This window comes from Pieris napi, chromosome 20 (assembly GCF_905475465.1).
Source record: "Pieris napi chromosome 20, ilPieNapi1.2, whole genome shotgun sequence".
In the NCBI taxonomy this organism is placed as follows: domain Eukaryota; kingdom Metazoa; phylum Arthropoda; class Insecta; order Lepidoptera; family Pieridae; genus Pieris; species Pieris napi.
This window is the reverse complement of record NC_062253.1, coordinates 682,776-701,595: the sequence shown is the minus strand read 5'-3', so window position 1 is coordinate 701,595 and position 18,820 is coordinate 682,776. Positions and strand designations below refer to the sequence as shown.

General features: G+C 35.2%; 1 protein-coding gene and 1 long non-coding RNA gene across 3 annotated transcripts in view; one reads left to right on the top strand and one right to left on the bottom strand.

Moving 5' to 3' along the window:
• Window positions 1-18,820, top strand: part of LOC125059999 (inactive dipeptidyl peptidase 10) — a 348,882-nt gene that overhangs the window by 76,426 nt on the left and 253,636 nt on the right. The window lies entirely within an intron of this gene.
• Window positions 15,447-16,305, bottom strand: LOC125060019. Its single transcript, XR_007118778.1, has 2 exons — window positions 16,141-16,305; window positions 15,447-15,611 (listed from the first exon to the last, which is right to left on the bottom strand). It is a non-coding gene; the product is annotated as an uncharacterized LOC125060019 (long non-coding RNA).

The following is an 18,820-nucleotide window of genomic DNA, read 5'->3' as shown; positions in this document are numbered from 1 at the left end:
ATATTTAAATTCCCAACGACGGTTCAATGCACTATAAGGGTTTTTACGAGTCGCAACTTTCTTATCAATTCTAAAAAGGTTATTTACAATATACCTTTAGCTTACATAAATTCGTTTTATCTTCAATGTCTTTCTATAAATTCTGTTTCATTACAATTACAATTTTTATTGTCATTCTCTTATTGCAAATACACACGAAGCTATTCATGATAACTCGTTTTAGGCAGGTTTGCAAATAAATGTGGGCATTCATAAATCACTTGGTAATCTTTTAATCCAATTAGAGTTCAACTCCACTGTCTGTGACTACCCTTGCTTGGAACAGTAAATTACTTTATAATTAGCGTAATTTAAATTGGTTAATAGAAACTTTTGCCATTCTGCAGGGTTATCTCGGTAAGGAAACATTGAATCGACTTCCGTAATTTGTATGTTGTATGGTGTCTGCAAGTTAAAAAAATATGAATGTAACTGCCATCTAGCTATAAAAGTCAGAACCCGATAAGACTGTAACAACTGTGTGGCTGTTTGAACTATAGCGTCGCAGTGTTTCTTTTGTTTGCTACGAGAGGGCAGTTTAATAAAAACTAAAATGCAAAAACTAATAACATTTAGGTCAGTATTCCAAAACGTCTATTCTATCAAAGATAACCTGAGACTTCATTTTAAAACAGATTGCTACTCAAGTAGCTAACTAATTTTGATTAAGATTTGATCTATAATCAATAAAATTTTACAAATAAGCATTTAATTTGCATTTTTAATACAAAGATAAGTTTCAACTTCATTACACATTGTGTTTAATGTGTTGTTAATCAGATTAAATAAATGATAACTTTTCCATTTCAATAATATGTATTTATTGACAATAACAATTCCTTTAATTATACAAAAGTATTTGATACTCTCTTGTATTACGATTTCATAAAGTTTTAACATTTTAAGTGTTTCAACCACTTATTTTTGTTGAAATAGTTATTACCTACTTTGATACCACGACCCAACCTGCAACCCAAATTTGACGACCCAAATTTTTGGTAAACAAGATTCGTGACATTTCTTGTTCTCGTTCCGCGACTGAATCCGAACTGACTACAGCTTCGGACGCCAGGCATTGGCAAACGGACATGAGGTCACCTGATGATAAGTGATACCGCCTATCAATCTCAATGTCGGAGGGCTCGCGAGTGCTTTGCCGGCCTTTTAAAAATTGGTGCGCGGTGAAGGACCCTAAGTCAATTTGATTCGGAAATACTTCAATGGGCAGCTAGTTCCACATAGTGGTGGTGCGCGGCAAATTATTGTCTTTAAATGTTAAGAATTAAAGTGAAAAAAAATAAAAATACTGACCTACTCTCACTAATGAATTAGTATTATTATCAACCATTGATAGTCGGTAGTTTTTAGATATCGAGTAACCGATTAAAAGACAAGTTCTCTCCCTTTTCTTTGACAAAAACGCTGCACACCTTCGTGACGCTAATATTATTATTATTGCGTTTCATCCATAAAAAATTTACGCTCATGCGCCTAAAGAAGTTTCACTTTAAAAATTGCTTGGCGTTTAAGCAGCTGCAACTATTGCACCTACACGAAGGTGAAATAGGAACATGCATAATATACATAACTGTGGGAACAACATCAAGGTAATCACCGTAAACACGAATGCTAAATATGCTATTACCATTAAGACGAACTAATAACATTCAGTTGAAAATGTTTTAATATCCTTAATTGTTTCCAAGCCCACCTTGACGGAATGAATTAAAAGGAATATAGTGTAAACGTTGTGCTAAGCTCTCCCCCCCCATTCTCCTTGTCGGCTAACAAAGGCTTTGTTTGAAATGAAATCGCCGCGAAATCCATTTTGTTGAATTAATAGATATTTCGAAGCCACTAATTTAGCGATAATTTAATGGCTTCGAATAATTTTTAAGTACATAGCGAAAACTTAGAAGATATTTCGTATCTGATCGCCGATATTACACTTTAAGATAGGTGCGGCATTCATTAAGCATTCCTAACACAGCAATATATTTGTTATGATATAACATGGTAATACAGGATTTACTACATGTATACTTAAATATATATTTCTGTACTGGACATGTGATATGGTTGTCAGTAGGGGCGGATCTACTTAAGGGCTCTTTGGGCTGCAGCCCAGGATACATTTTTTAAGAGAGATGAGATTTCAGATCAATCAACTCATGTGCGAAGCGCTACTATCAAACGGAACGGGGATTTCCCCGTCGCGTTTTGGTCGGTGTATTTTTTCGCGTGTGCTAACCGCACAAGGGGCTTTCCCGTAATAGCCCACAGTTCCAAAAATTCACGATCCGGCCATGCTTGTCAGGCTATTGATTTTCAGTACGGTTGTTTATAATAATCATGATAAAATTTGAATTAAGAGTTTGATAATAAAAATTGATTTATCTTATAAGGGAGCGTTCTTTTTTTGATAATAATAATTAATTGGGCTGGGGTTTCCTTTTGTAAAATGTTACCATGCAGGCGGGGATTGAATTACGCGTTATTGTTAATATTATTTTCGACTTTTCAGTACTTTACACCACATAATGGTAACTTTTAGGTATAAAGAGTCACTAGGTGGTCACGACCGTTTAACTATAATTGGGTACAGTAAAACGTTACGGCGCGTTACATGGGGGGGGGGGGGGGCAATAATCTCCAAAAATTGCGTGACGTTATACTTGAACGCTCCCTAACCACCAAACCACAAAACATTTCGTGGCCAAACAAAATTCGTTCTCTGCAATTACGCAGCGAAATTAAACAATTCACTCGTCACGTCTGACAAGTGGGCTTAGCTAACATCCCCCTTTTAATAAGGTCCGCCTCCCATTGGATTTATTGTTACTTAAGAATTTCATAATTAGGTAGCCCGATAGAACGCAATGATATAAATATACTAGCCGACCCGACAAACGATTTTTTGCCATGTATATTATTTCTAAGATACATTGTTTTAGTTGAATAAAAATAATTATCTGATATAAAAAAATAGGGGTTGATCATAGAGGGGTGGGGTGGACACCCCTTATCACTTAAGAGTTTGAAAGATAGATAGTAGCCGATTCTCAGATTTACTGAATATGTATTTCATAAGAATCGCACGAGCCGTTTCGGAAGAGTATGGTAATGTTGTAAAAATTTGCTACTATAATGGCAGTACGAACATTGTGACACGAGAATTTAGTATAGTATAGTATATATAAATATACTACCATTGAGCAAACGACACAATTAACTTTCAACACAAGGGGGCCTACCATGAACTCTTATTGCGAGCCTATTGACAACCTACAACTGAGATGCATCGCTAATTCGTACCTGACATCGAAAAAACGAGACAGTTTAGGTTCCCACGTGACCTTAGCGATTATCAGATTTCGTTCGTTCAATTTGTATGAAAATCCGTACCATAACCGCTCGGCTGAACCGAAATTTGACAGTTGCGCCTTCCAACTATGACAGGATAAGCGATTCTAAAAAAGTTACTTTTTGTTCAACTTTTTTGTATCGAAATGTCCAAATAATAGTTTAGAACCTATAAAATTCAATATTTGTATTAAAACTTGTTAATAAGGTTAAAATAATAAGATTTATCTACTATGGCTAACATATGAAAAAAAATATAATTTTTATATTTTGGGGTATTTTGAGTTTAGAGAGTGTGATAATAAATAAATTATTAAAATATCGACGGAGATGAGAAACAAGACGGCAATGCCCTTCTACCGACTTCGAAGATATTGATTTTATAATTTATTATAGATTAACTACTTTGACTCATTGAAGATTTCAGTGTACCTACAAATAATTGCACATGGTTCAATAATATTTTAATTAATTATTTAGGCATGTCTAACAAAAACATAATTCCCCAATATATCATATTTACAATAAATAATAATGCCATATCACTAGTAGATATTTATTATAGTTAAATTTTTCCTCATTATGTTCATGAATTGTATTATTCTCCTCTGCTTTTTCTTTAAAAAACAGAGGTGTTTCTCAAATTTATAATGTGTAATAATAAGCCATTTGAAAGTATTACAATAACAGTATTTGAGATATGAAAATTGCGCTCAAAAGCGAGCGGTTGTGTGAAGTATTATTAAATTCAATAACCTAGTAAATACAAAGTGAATCCTATTAAAAAGTGCATCCATTACTTTAAAAAGGTACTGTAAACAACATACATTGGAGTTCTTTCTCATGCATCCCGATTTATTGAGAAATTAGTGAAATACATATACTGAACAATTTATATTACAAAAATACCCTCACAGATATTAATTTGGCGACAAAAAATTTTACCCGTAAGTCAACATCATAAGAAACTGCGAGCTTAAAAATTAGTTCTTATTCACTAAAACACTATCTGTATGTAATTGGAAGTACAAATAGCATATGTTAAGTTGGAATTAGAAAAATAAAATAAAATTGTTGCTAAAGTGAACTTTGGTGGTAGTGCATAAACTACCACAACAAACAAACGGAAACCCTTGTGATGTCAGCATAAACTCAAAAGGGATTAAGATACGCCCAAAGATTCCATGAAGAGACAGAGCCCAGAATAAAGTAAACCATCAAAGGACCTGTTTTAAGATTAATACACCTACTATGAACAAACTTGGACTTGGAATCGTGACTAACTAGTAGCCGAAAGGAAAATTCAAATAAATTATTTTTTAAACCGAAGTACTAAGACTACAAGCCACCCACTGACGGAAACACCACTGCAGAATTGTGAAATTTTATGTTTTAGAAAGATACTCTATGTAAAATAAATATAAATGTAAATATTCTACAGGAAGCTAAGTCTTAGCCCTGTTGGTTGTAACTAGCAATATATTAGGTATTATGTTGTTGTGAGGTTTGCAAATTAGAGTTCATCATTTTAAACACATGAATTGAATGAAGTTGTATATTATATCCATCTTACTTAAAATTGATAGTTACTGGCAAAAAGTTATAGTTATAAATGTGAAATGTGAAATTATAAAGTTGTTATGCATGAAAACTTAAATTGTCTGTTTAAAACATTTGTAAATCACATAACTTTGTCCCAAAGAAACCTGACAAAGTAACTGGCCTATTGGCAGTAATAGTAATTGTAGGAAATTAACAGGGTTACTGTAGTATTGTCACTACTAGCAAAACTGTAAAATTAAATCATTAAGTCTTTTTATTTTATTAGGCAACTATTTAAATTTTGTATTATTATTAATTATATTTATTATTATTATTATATATATACATTTTTATATATATATATTATTATTATTTTTTTTTTTTTCTTTATTTTTTTTTAAAGATTTAAAACACTACTTATATCTTAAAACTTGACTAAATTACCATATACTCCTAGAGCCATATTAGCGAACAAGTGATTTTGACTTTGACAAAGATATTGGGCACAACAAACGAAACAGACAAAACAAACATGCAAGCCATGCATACTCCAACAAGAAAGAAAAGGAGTAATCAGCAGGAAGTAGTTAAAGCAGGAAAAGATACCAGAATAGAAGAGACAAGATCTGAAGTCAGAGATAGTACAGAGAAGCGGGAGGCAACTGAGACCAACCAGAATATTCCATTAACATCAATGAAAACCAACAAAATAAGCGCGATAGATGCGACGTCTGCAACAAAAATGGAACACCCTGTGAAACGCATAGTTCAGAAAAAACTAAATTATATGGAAATAAGTCCAGGGGCTCCAAAATCAACACAAACACTTCCAAACAGAATATCTGAAGCCGCACATATAACACAAAGCGCTACAAAACATATCGAAGCATCGAAAAATCTTAGAGGAGAAATAAAACTGGCGGTCCTGGATGCTATTAAAAGACTTTACGACCTAGTATGCGAAGCGGAAGATCAGAGAAAAGAACAAATAAACAAGAACAAAGAACAAGTAAACAAGAACAAAGAACAAAGCACTGCAAACAATAGCAAAGAAATGGAAAAATTAGAGCAAATAGAAAATAGACTGATTGACTGGGAAAAAATAAATTTAGAAATGGAAAACAAAATCGAGCGAACAATAAGAACACACCTTAAGACCTACGCAAGTGTGCTCGCAACACACAAAAACGAACCCGCAAGAAAAAATTACATACCGACCAAAACTGACACAGAGCAAATGCACTCCATTATAATCTCTTCCACAAAACAAGAGACGAACACAGAGATTTTGGAACGAATTAAAGTCACTGTAGACCCAAAGAACACTGGTCTAAGAATCGATAAATTAAGGAAAGCAAAAGACCAAAAAGTTGTTATCAGTTGTAACACAAAACAACGTCTAAACGAGGTAACAGAACGAATAAAAAGGGACAATACCCTTACAGTAAAACCGACAAAGGATAAGGATCCGCTAATAATCTTACGAGGAGTCCTACAGGCGCACTCAGATGAAGACATAATGCATTACATCAAAGCCCAAAACTATTAGAGGAAACTCTTTGGTAATTTGCATACATATTATATCGTCATAGTTCGTTATTTAAAGTTGGCGTTGCTATGGTCTTGTTATGTTTTTATATTGTCACTTATTAATAAACTGGACTGCTGCACGCGACTACCGCTGCACACTTATAACCCAACAAAGGTTATGGGCCCAGTCATAGTCTAGTAAATTAATAAAAAAAAGGGGGAACTAGAGTGCTTAACCTAGTAACGATGGCGAGTGTGCGGATAGAATTACTAAGCCGTGATAATTACGACTCATGGCGAATCCAGGCCCATGCTCTATTGATCAAGAGCGATGTGTGGGGCTATGTGGATGGTAGCATTAAGAAGCCAGCTGAGCCAGCAGAGGCGTTGCTTTGGGAAGCGGCGGCTGCAAAGGCGAGAGCGGAGATTATTCTCTCAATTAGTCCAGGTGAGCTACGACACATTAAGGGGACGAGTACGTCGCGAGAATGTTGGTTCAAATTAGAAAGCATCTTCGCGTCTTCGGGTCCCGCTAAGAAAGCGACACTGTTAAAGCAGCTCATATTACAGAAAATGTGTGAGGAGGACGACATGCGTGAATATCTGTTAAGCTTCTTTGAAGCCAAAGAAAAGTTACTAGACATGGACATAAATATAAATAATGATCTTGCATCTATTATTTTACTCTATAGTCTGCCCCCAAGTTATGAGAACTTTAGATGTGCGATGGAGACTAGAGATTCATTGCCAGACCCGAATTCTTTGAAAGTTAAAATTCTTGAAGAAGATGCCTCTAGGCGACAGCAAAGGAAGGAGACAGAGAGGGGGTCGTCAGCAATGTTCGCTAGGAGAAAAACCACGAAGAGTTCTACATCTAAAAATCCGCAGAATTATAAACCGGATCAAGCGTTTAAATTTAAATGTTACAGATGTCATAAATTTGGGCATAAAGCTTCGGAATGCCCGTGTAAAGGAACAAGGCAGGACTCAAAATGTGTTAGTGAGTTAGGTGCTAGTGAGAATTTTAACTCATGTGTTCTATCTGTTTCAGAGTGTAACGGAGTGATTGGTTCGGGATGTGGAGGAAACTGGCTCATAGATAGTGGGTGTACATCGCACCTTTGTAGATCGAAAGGAAAATTTGACACCTTGACAAATTGCAGTAGTAAGTTAAGTTTGGCCACCAATGTGAGTACATTTGCAAAAGGTAAAGGAACTGTGAGTTTGAATGGGGAGGTTCCGATAAAACTATCAGACACTTTATATGTTCCCGATTTGCGATGCAACTTAATTTCCGTATCTAAAATTACAAGCAAAGGTTTTAATGTAACTTTTAAGAAAGATTCAGCTTATGTAACCGATTCTGAAGGGAATATTAAGTTCATAGCAGATCGAAAAAACAACCTTTATTATATGCGGGAGGGCCATGCTTCTGTTTCTGCGATTTCCGAAACTAAGAACGATTTACCATCCTGGCACGAACGTTTAGGTCACTTAAATGTGAAGGATTTAATAAAAGTATTAGGTCATGTGGGCATTAAAGTTGATATGTCAAATATAAATATTTTATACGACTGTAAGTATTGTGTGCAGGGTAAGATGACTTCTTTCCCATTTTCCAAGTCGAGTGGACCATGTGACGAAAAACTGTCCATCATCCATTCCGATGTAGTTGGGCCAATTCGAAATGAAACTGTCGGTGGTGCAAAATATTTTGTCACGTTTATTGACGATTGTACTAGATGGTGCGAAGTTTACTTACTGAAGAGTAAGAGTGGTGTTCTGGAATGTTTCAAAGAATACAAGAGCTATGTTGAGAACCTTACCGCTAAGAGAATAAAGTATTTACAAACTGATAACGGTGGAGAATACTGTAATAATAAGTTTGATCAATTCCTGAAACAAGAGGGGATAATAAGAAGACTGACTATACCTCAAACCCCACAGCAGAATGGCGTAGCAGAACGAATGAACAGGACATTAGTTGAAATGGCTAGGTGTATGTTACTTTCATCTAATCTCTCAGCAGGTTTTTGGGGAGATGCTGTATTGGTGGCATGTCATATTAGGAATCGTTGTCCCACGAGTAGTTTGGGTGGTACAATTCCGTACGAGAAGTGGTTTGGCTCTCCAGTGAAGATTGAGTATCTTCAGAAGTTTGGAGCTGAAGTTTATGTTCTAGACAAGAGTCCAACCAAGGACAAGTTTGCTGCCAGAAGTGTCAATGGAATATTTATTGGATATCCAATGAACCAAAAGGGATATAAGTTATGGATACCAGTAGACCATAAAACCATTATAGCTAGGGATGTGAAATTCTGCAAGACGAGGCTCGATACTAATGATGACAGGAAATCGACAATTACTCATGATCCTTTTCAGCTAGATCAATTTTCTGCTGATGTTGATACACCGAAGCCGAAATATGTAGAGGTGGACGTAATACCAAGTACATCTTATTCAGGAACTCGAGAAATGATCGTGGAGACGACTGATTCACCCCTTGGTTCACCTTCTCTATGTCATGAGGAAGATAGTGAAATAGCGCAAGCTGATACAGAGGTAACGTATAAGAGAGGTCCCGGAAGACCAAAACTTCAGAAAGGCCAAGTTGGCCGACCTAAGAAGGTCTATAAAATGATACCCAATGATAATAATGGCCGTGCAGAAGAAACTTTACCTGAGGATGTTGCGTTGACTGTGGAAACTTCCTTAGGGGATGCCCTAAGTAGCGCTGAACGTGCTCTATGGGAGGAAGCAAATTGTCCTATAGATAGGAAGTCATACTCCGGGTATGCTTTTTTGTTAGGAGGGGCTGCGATTTCATGGAAATCCCAGAAACAGAAATGCGTAGCAACTTCAACGTGCGAAGCCGAATATATTAGTTTAAATTTGGCGATAAAAGAGGCAGTTTACCTGAATAGTCTTATGAAAGAGATAGGGTTGCGCGATTTCGGGAACATAGTGTTGTACTGCGATAATCAAGGTGCCTTATTTCTATCGGAGGATCCAGTCTTCCACGCCCGAACTAAACATTTCGATATTCAATATTATTTTATAAGAAGTGTTTTAAGGGAGAATACTGACATACAATTATCGTATGTGTCTACCGAGGAGATGGCGGCGGATGTGCTAACAAAAGCTTTACAAAGACAGAAACATTACCGCTGCATCTCAATGTTAGGTGTAGATTAAGATTGCATGTCTGTATATTTTTGTAATGACTATTTAGTACATATTTGTTGTTAAATGTGTATGCAAATCAAGGGGGTGTATTAGAGGAAACTCTTTGGTAATTTGCATACATATTATATCGTCATAGTTCGTTATTTAAATTTGGCGTTGCTATGGTCTTGTTATGTTTTTATATTGTCACTTATTAATAAACTGGACTGCTGCACGCGACTACCGCTGCACACTTATAACCCAACAAAAACGGCCATCTTCTCGATAAAATAGACGAATCGGAAAAGAGAATTGAATTAAAATTTAGAAGGAAAGCTCGGAATCCACTTTTAAATAATATAGTGCTCCAGGTTTCACCACAAGTTTGGAAAGTTATTACGGAGGCTGGGAAGCTTCATATTGAGTTGCAAAGGGTTGTAGCCCAGGACCAGTCCCCACTCATACAGTGCTCTAGATGTCTTGCCTTTGGACATGGGAAAAGATTCTGCGAAATTGAAAAAGACGTTTGCTCACACTGTGGTGGAGACCATAAGAAAAATGAATGCACAAAACACATAGAGGGTAGCGCACCAATATGCATTAACTGCAAAAAAGCAAATGCAGAAAAAACGAACCACAATGCGTTCGATGCTCAGTGCCCAACCAGAGATAAGTGGGATGCGTTGGCTCGATTATCGGTTGCGTATTGTTAAGGTTCCCGCACAGGCTGAAGAGATATTGAAAGTAGATGATAGGTGTCTAGTGTGTCAGATAAACCTTCAAAGGAAGAGGTTGACGACGAGTGAATTATTAATGGAGGCAAAACGGAAAAGGATCGCTGTAGCATTGATCCAGGAGCCGTACGTGGGACCGGATAAAAAAGTAGAGGGTTACAAGGGGGCAAGGATTTTCCAATGTTTACGTAATGAGGGAGAGACAACTAAGGCGGCGGTGGTTGTCTTTGATAGCGGCATCGATATAACTCAATTTCCTGAATTGACGACCCCCAATGTCGTGGTGGTAGGGCTTCGAACACGTGACTTGGAAATCGTTCTGGTGTCGTATTACTTCGAACCCGTTCCCCATAACCTAACTCCGTACATGAGTCATCTGATGCGAATACATGAGACCTTACAGCAAAATATTATCATAGCAGGAGACGCGAACGCTAAAAATATCTGGTGGTGCAGCCAAAAAACCGATCCAAGAGGTGAGGAGGTAGAAACCAAACTGAATCAACTTGGAATGCATGTGTTAAACGATGGTGAAGTCCCTACCTTCGACACCATAAGAAACGGAAAAAGGTTCACGAGCTTCATCGATGTAACTGCATGTACAGAAGACATCCTTGGCAGAATAGATGACTGGAAAGTCGAACCAGATCTAATATCCTCTGATCACAACGCAATAACCTTCAGGATAAAATTAACAAAATCTGAAGGCGCACCATTCAAGAGAACAACTAGGATATACAACACTAAAAAAGCGAATTGGTCGTTATTTAAAGAGAAAATCACACAATTACTAACAGAACACAAAATAAATAGAGAAAATGTAACGGAAAGCATAGATACTAAAGATATTGAACAAGTCGTGGAAAAATATACAGATATAATAATAGAAGCCAGTCACTGTATATTACCCAAAATAAAAACAAAAAATGAAACAAAAGTGCCATGGTGGAATAAAGATTTGGACACGCTCAAAAAAGCAGTCGCAACAAAAAGACGTCGCATTCGTTGTGCAGCTGCTGTTCGAAAAGAAAAAGTAATACGAGACTATCTAGACGCGAAAGAAAAATACGAAACCCAAGCTAGGGAGGCGCAAACAAACAGTTGGAAAAACTTCTGTAGCAAACAAGACAAAGAAAATATGTGGCAAGGAATATACAGAGTCATCACTAGAACATCCAAAAGATACGAAGATCAACTATTACTCAAGGACGGTGAATACAAGAGTCCCAAAGAATCCGCGGAATTACTTGTCAAAACCTTCTTTCCGGACGATGATCAGGAAAATGATACTGAAGAACACAGGCGAGTCAGAGAAACAGCAAGTAGGGTAAACAAAGTGGAACATAATGAAACCCACGATCCACCGTTTACGTTGGAGGAGCTAAACACCGCCGCTTGCAGTTTCAATCCGAAGAAAGCTCCGGGAAATGATGGTCTTACAGCAGATATCTGCTGGCATGCAATTAATGCAAGTCCAGATATATTCTTAGCTGTGATAAACAAGTGTCTCGAAGCAGGTTACTTTCCAAACAAATGGAAAGAAGCAGTAACCATAGTACTGAGAAAGCCAGCCAAAGTAGACTACGGTGACCCAAAGTCGTATAGACCGATCGGTCTACTGCCTATATTGGGAAAAATTTATGAAAAAATGTTTGTCAGCAGACTTAAGTGGCACCTTATACCGAAAACCAGCAAGCACCAATACGGATTTATGCCTCAGAAAAGCACCGAGGACGCTCTCTATACTACAGTGAAATATATACGCAAAAAACTGGAACAAAAGAAAATACTTACTCTCGTCTCACTCGATATAGAGGGCGCCTTTGACAGCACGTGGTGGCCCAAAATAAAAATTCGACTGGCAGAAGAAGGCTGTCCGGTAAACCTCAGAAGAGTTATGGATAGTTATTTAGAAAATAGGAAGGTGACACTAAGATATGCTGGAGAAGAGATAAGCAAGGGAACAACAAAAGGGTGCGTCCAAGGCTCTATCGGAGGCCCTACCATATGGAACCTGTTAATTGACCCTCTTCTTAAGGAGTTGGCACATAGAACGGAATATATGCAGGCATTCGCGGATGACGTACTGATAATATTTGAAGGGAACAGTGGGCAGGAGATTCAATTGAAAGCCAACCGTGTCCTTGCCTTCGTACACGAGTGGGGTGCCCGAAACAAACTTAAATTTGCGCCTCACAAGACCAAAGCCATGGTGGTAACGCGCAAACATAAGTTTTATACCCCACGCCTTACCATGAACTCAGAACCAATCAGCATCGATAAACAAATTAAAGTATTGGGACTTGAAATAGATCAAAAACTTACATTTAACGGCCATATAAAAAACGTTTGTAATAAGGCAATCAAAATTTACAAACAGCTATCTAAAGCAGCCAGAATTAACTGGGGACTAAATTCGGATATTATCGCAAGTATATATCACACTGTAATAGAACCTATTATTACTTATGCTGCTGCGGCCTGGGCACCATCTGTGAAAAAGCTTTATGTACGCAAAACACTGGGCAAGCTACAACGAGGCTTTGCCCAGAAAATATGTAGGTCCTACCGGACGGTTTCACTGAACGCCTCCATACTACTCTCAGGCACACTGCCTCTGGATTTAAGAGTACAAGAGGAAGCTACTATGTATGAAGCCAGAAGGGGTTTATCTCCGAGTGGATTAGAGGATCTTAAGATAGAACGAAGGTCATCATTTAAGGATCTACCACACCCTGCAAAACAAACAGGCCTACATTTTAACATCGTTGATAACCACGAACGGCTGGATAACGAAGAAATCCTAAAAATGTATACCGATGGTAGCAAGACTAACCTCGGAGTGGGCGCGGCTTGGTCTAAATGGGAAAATGGAAGCGAAACGGAAAATCTAAAAATCAAGCTATCACGACATTGTACTGTATACCAAGCTGAATTAATAGCCATCCGCAGTGCAGTCGATGATGTCATCAAAAACAAAAAACATGCCGCAATTTATAGTGACTCACGCGCGTCCCTGGTAGCCGTCACGGGCGAACGCTCTCTAAATCCTCAGGTAGTTGAAATTCGTCATAAGCTAAGAACAAGCCGAGAAAAAGGCATCAACATAGACCTTCATTGGATTAAGGCCCACATCGGTATACCGGGAAATGAGAGAGCGAACGCCTTAGCAAAGGAGACGGCGGAAACATTGGGGACAAAAGTGGATTACGTAAAGATACCGCTTTCTTACATCAGGAAAGAGGTTAGACAGAAAACGATATCGGAGTGGGACAAACGGTACAAAGATACCCATACCGCTAAAACAACAAAATTCTTTATAAGTAGTGTTATAGACGGGTACAAAATTATTAGACAAAAAAGACCTAGCCCACAAATGATGCAGATCTTAACAGGACATGGGGCGTTTGCTGAATACCTGCACAGATTTGGCTTGAAGTCAGATCCGTCGTGTACGTGCGACTCACAAACGAGTCAGACAGTGATACATCTCATTGTAGAATGTCCTGTATTCGGAGCCTCCAGGTGCGATCTCGAGCAACAAATCAATACAAAGGTAACAACCGAGCATTTACCGGATATATTAAAAAACTTCAGATCGCAACTGGAAGATTTCTGCAGTGAGGTAGTGAGATGTGTCACTCGCTGCAACAAGAGCGTAGCAGAGGTGAGACGGGCCCCCACTGGCCCATGAATATAAAATGGAAATATGTGTATTTTTATATATGGATATATATGTATATTAGGAAATCTCTTAATGTATATATGTATGTATATGTTTCTACAAAATATATGTACAAAATAAGGTCCCGCACCACAAGAGTCGGGGATAGTGGGAAATTTATATTAAAAAAAAAAAAAAAAAAAAAAAAAAAAAAAACAGTATTTATTTAGTTAGGATGACTCCATCAAGATAGAAAAATCTTGTCTTGTCTTGTCTTGAATCAGGCAATGTTCAATTGGATATAAACATATATTCATTTATATATTTTCTTCTCTCAATTCAGCGAGTTTGTCAGGTTTAAGCTGGGGGCCTACCATGAACTCTTATTGCGAGCCTATTGACAACCTACAACTGAGATGCATCGCTAATTCGTACCATGACATCGAAAAAACGAGACAGTTTAGGTTCCCACGTGACCTTAGCGATTATCAGATTTCGTTCGTTCAATTTGTATGAAAATCCGTACCATGACCGCTCGGCTGAACCGAAATTTGACAGTTGCGCCTTCCAACTATGACAGGATAAGCGATTCTAAAAAAGTTACTTTTTATTCAACTTTTTTGTATCGAAATGTCCAAATAATAGTTTAGAACCTATAAAATTCAATATTTGTATTAAAACTTGTTAATAAAGTTAAAATAATAAGATTTATCTACTATGGCTAACATATGAAAAAAAATATAATTTTTATATTTTGGGGTATTTTGAGTTTAGAGAGTGTGATAATAAATAAATTATTAAAATATCGACGGAGATGAGAAACAAGACGGCAATGCCCTTCTACCGACTTCGAAGATATTGATTTTATAATTTATTATAGATTAACTACTTTGACTCATTGAAGATTTCAGTGTACCTACAAATAATTGCACATGGTTCAATAATATTTTAATTAATTATTTAGGCATGTCTAACAAAAACATAATTCCCCAATATATCATATTTACAATAAATAATAATGCCATATCACTAGTAGATATTTATTATAGTTAAATTTTCCTCATTATGTTCATGAATTGTATTATTCTAACGGAGACGAGTTTGAAGGGAATAATGCTCAATGTTAGGTTGAGGGGCATCTTTTTGGGATTTGCTGTGAGGGTCATGCAGGGGGTTGTCAAAAGAAATAGGTAGTAGTAGAGTAGTAATATGGTAATAGAAAGTAAACATTCGGGTTACCAATACATTTATGTAAGCTTTTTAACACCTCCGACGACTATATAGTCGGGGAATAATCTGGAAACGTTAAAAAAAAAAAAAAAAAAAAAAGAATTGTATTATTCTCCTCTGCTTTTTCTTTAAAAAAACAGAGGTGTTTCTCAAATTTATAATGTGTAAATAATAAGCCATTTGAAAGTATTACAATAACAGTATTTATTTAGTTAGGATGACTCCATCAAGATAGAAAAATCTTGTCTTGTCTTGTCTTGAATCAGGCAATGTTCAATTGGATATGAACATATATTCATTTATATATTTTCTTCTCTCAATTCAGCGAGTTTGTCAGGTTTAAGCTGTAAAGACAATAGAATTATTTATATTATATGAATTAGTTAACGTATAAATTGAATTTGTAAAATATTAAGGAATCAATTTTTATCATTATTTACTTGATGATTTTCGAGTAATAGGTTGATTGTAATATCTTATGCAAAGAGTTTAATATCAGCAATTCACTTCGATATAGATATTTATTTTTAATAAACCAATTTTTGAACAATACTTACCCCATCATATTATTTTATAAGTTAAACAATTTGTAAAACTATATTTATGAAACCGAAATTTTGTAAACACAAAATATATTGAAAGCTCCTATCAAAATTTGAAGGAAACGTTTAAAAATAATAAGTGTCAACTGCACAGCACCAGAAAACTTTAAATTTAAAATATATCAAAAGAATAGTTTTATATTAAATAAATATATATTAAGACATAATAGCTTATTATAATTGATGAATTATTTAAAATAATTTTATATTTTATTTATTTTTATAGAAATATCTGTCGAAGTAAGTTTGACAGTTAAATTTCTAAACTTACATAGAAACCACAAACAAAATTATCGTTCTTTCATTCGGTCTTGCGATGCAAATACGATTCAGCTTATAGGCGGTCATGGTACGAAAAAATGCGATTGACTTTAGGTACCTAAACTCAACTGCATCTCAACTGGATTGTTTTAAGAAAGTTCATGGTAGGCCCCCTGTAAAGACAATAGAATTATTTATATTATATGAATTAGTTAACGTATAAATTGAATTTGTAAAATATTAAGGAATCAATTTTTATCATTATTTACTTGATGATTTTCGAGTAATAGGTTGATTGTAATATCTTATGCAAAGAGTTTAATATCAGCAATTCACTTCGATATAGATATTTATTTTTAATAACCCCAATTTTTGAACAATACTTACCCCATCATATTATTTTATAAGTTAAACAATTTGTAAAACTATATTTATGAAACCGAAATTTTGTAAACACCAAATATATTGAAAGCTCCTATCAAAATTTGAAGGAAACGTTTAAAAATAATAAGTGTCAACTGCACAGCACCAGAAAACTTTAAATTTAAAATATATCAAAAGAATAGTTTTATATTAAATAAGTATATATATTAAGACATAATAGCTTATTGTAATTGATGAATTATTTAAAATAATTTTATATTTTATTTATTTTTATAGAAACATCTGTCGAAGTAAGTTTGACAGTTAAATTTCTAAACTTACATAGAAACCACAAACAAAATTATCGTTCTTTCATTCGGTCTTGCGATGCAAATACGTTTCAGCTTATAGGCGGTCATGGTACGAAAAAATGCGATTGACTTTAGGTACCTAAACTCAACTGCATCTCAACTGGATTGTTTTAAGAAAGTTCATGGTAGGCCCCAAGGTAAAATTTATAAGTCTTGTGCAGTAACGGGATGCTCCCGTAGACCCAGGAACTGAAATAAAGCAAAATTAAATAAAGCATAAATATAAAGTATACTATTTATTATCACTCGCGTATAACAACAGAATAAATTAATGATTATAAAACGCTGAAGATAGTGCCTGCGTCTATACGGTTGGGGTTACTCTGACTCTTGACTAAGAAAGGCTGTGTGAGCAAATGTGCCTTGGCTCATACAAGACTAATGTATCACAATATCACAATTAAACCATAGTGGTAATGCCGTAAAAACATTCTTGTTACAAAATATTGTGGAAAATACGTAGGTACATTTTATAATCTGGACTTCGAATTGCCAAACAAATATGTTCCGCAATTTAATTACGGAGTTTATTACGTAAAGATGCCTTTTAAGTCAGTAATAAATTAAAAACATGGCTTCCCAACCTAAAACATTTTCAAATATAGCTTTTGTTTTCTTTGTGAACTCGAAAATATGAATTATAATAATTACGTGAATGTTTAATTTTCTCTTTCCTTTGTTTGCATATAACTTTTATAAGAGCTTATTTCATGATTTAATATCATACATTTAAAAAATATTTACTTCCAGACTAGATTTTAATAAATAATATACCTTTTAAACAATTTAAGAGTCTCATTTTCTCGAGAGATACGTCTTTCAAATATCAAATCAATAAGGAAATCTACATTTTCTTTCTTTTACTTAAGACAAAATAGACAATCAATTGTTTTTTAAGTGAAACTTCTTTAGGCGCATGAGGGTAATTTTTACGGAACGTCACGAAGATGTGCAGCGTTTTTGTTGAAGAAAAGATAGAGACTGATTGGTGAGAAGTGAGAAGGTGAATTACCTTATAGAAATTCTATTTTTAAAATTAAAATTTCGTAAAGAAAATTTATGAAACATTAGTATTTTATATTTCATGCAAAATAATTTATTGAAATCTCAATAGACGAATTGTAAATTAACATGCCACGTGTTTTTATTATCGAAGAAATAAATTAAAAACATTAAATTTATTATTTGTATCAATTTTCGACACTTCTAATATTGTCATTTAAATTAAATTCATTACATTTCTAACATAATATCTTTCTTTTTCCCTCCCTCTACGTTTCGGAAATCTAAAGTATTAGATTTGTATAAATAACAAAGTTACAAATTAGTTTGCCAAAGAAGTTTCACTTTCGACATGTGTACTACGCACGCACTTTTTTTTATAACAGCAAATATAGATTGAACTAGCCAAATAAAGAAAAATGTGTAGCTTGCCCTGAAGAACAAAGTCTTAAAGCACTATTACAAATGTTTTAACCCTTTTTTAAATTCTTCCAGAATTTTTGCATACGATTTTATTATAACAAAAACACGAGGATGATACTCAACGAAACTTATTTTGTGCACAATGTTTATATTCGTTTACCTAATTTTGCTTTCCTGAAATAGATAGCAACAACCATAGACAGATTTAGTTAAGTTTGTAATTCTACCAAATCATGAAAGTTAATGCGACAGTTTGAAAACAAATAAAGAGTGGTAATAATAATATATCTCTGTTTCACCAAGGTCATAATATTTCCGCAAAAAGAGTCATTATAAATTATTACGTTTTAGATATTCGCCAAAATGTACCGTCATGTTAAATATGTGTGTAATGTGCGGTTACTGTGTCGTCCGTAATTATGTTTAAACAGTGAAATAATCCTTAAACGCTTTTGGGTTTTAGTCTAATTTAATAAATTACTGTAATGTACATTTTGTTATTTTTTAACTATATACATTAAATACATATCA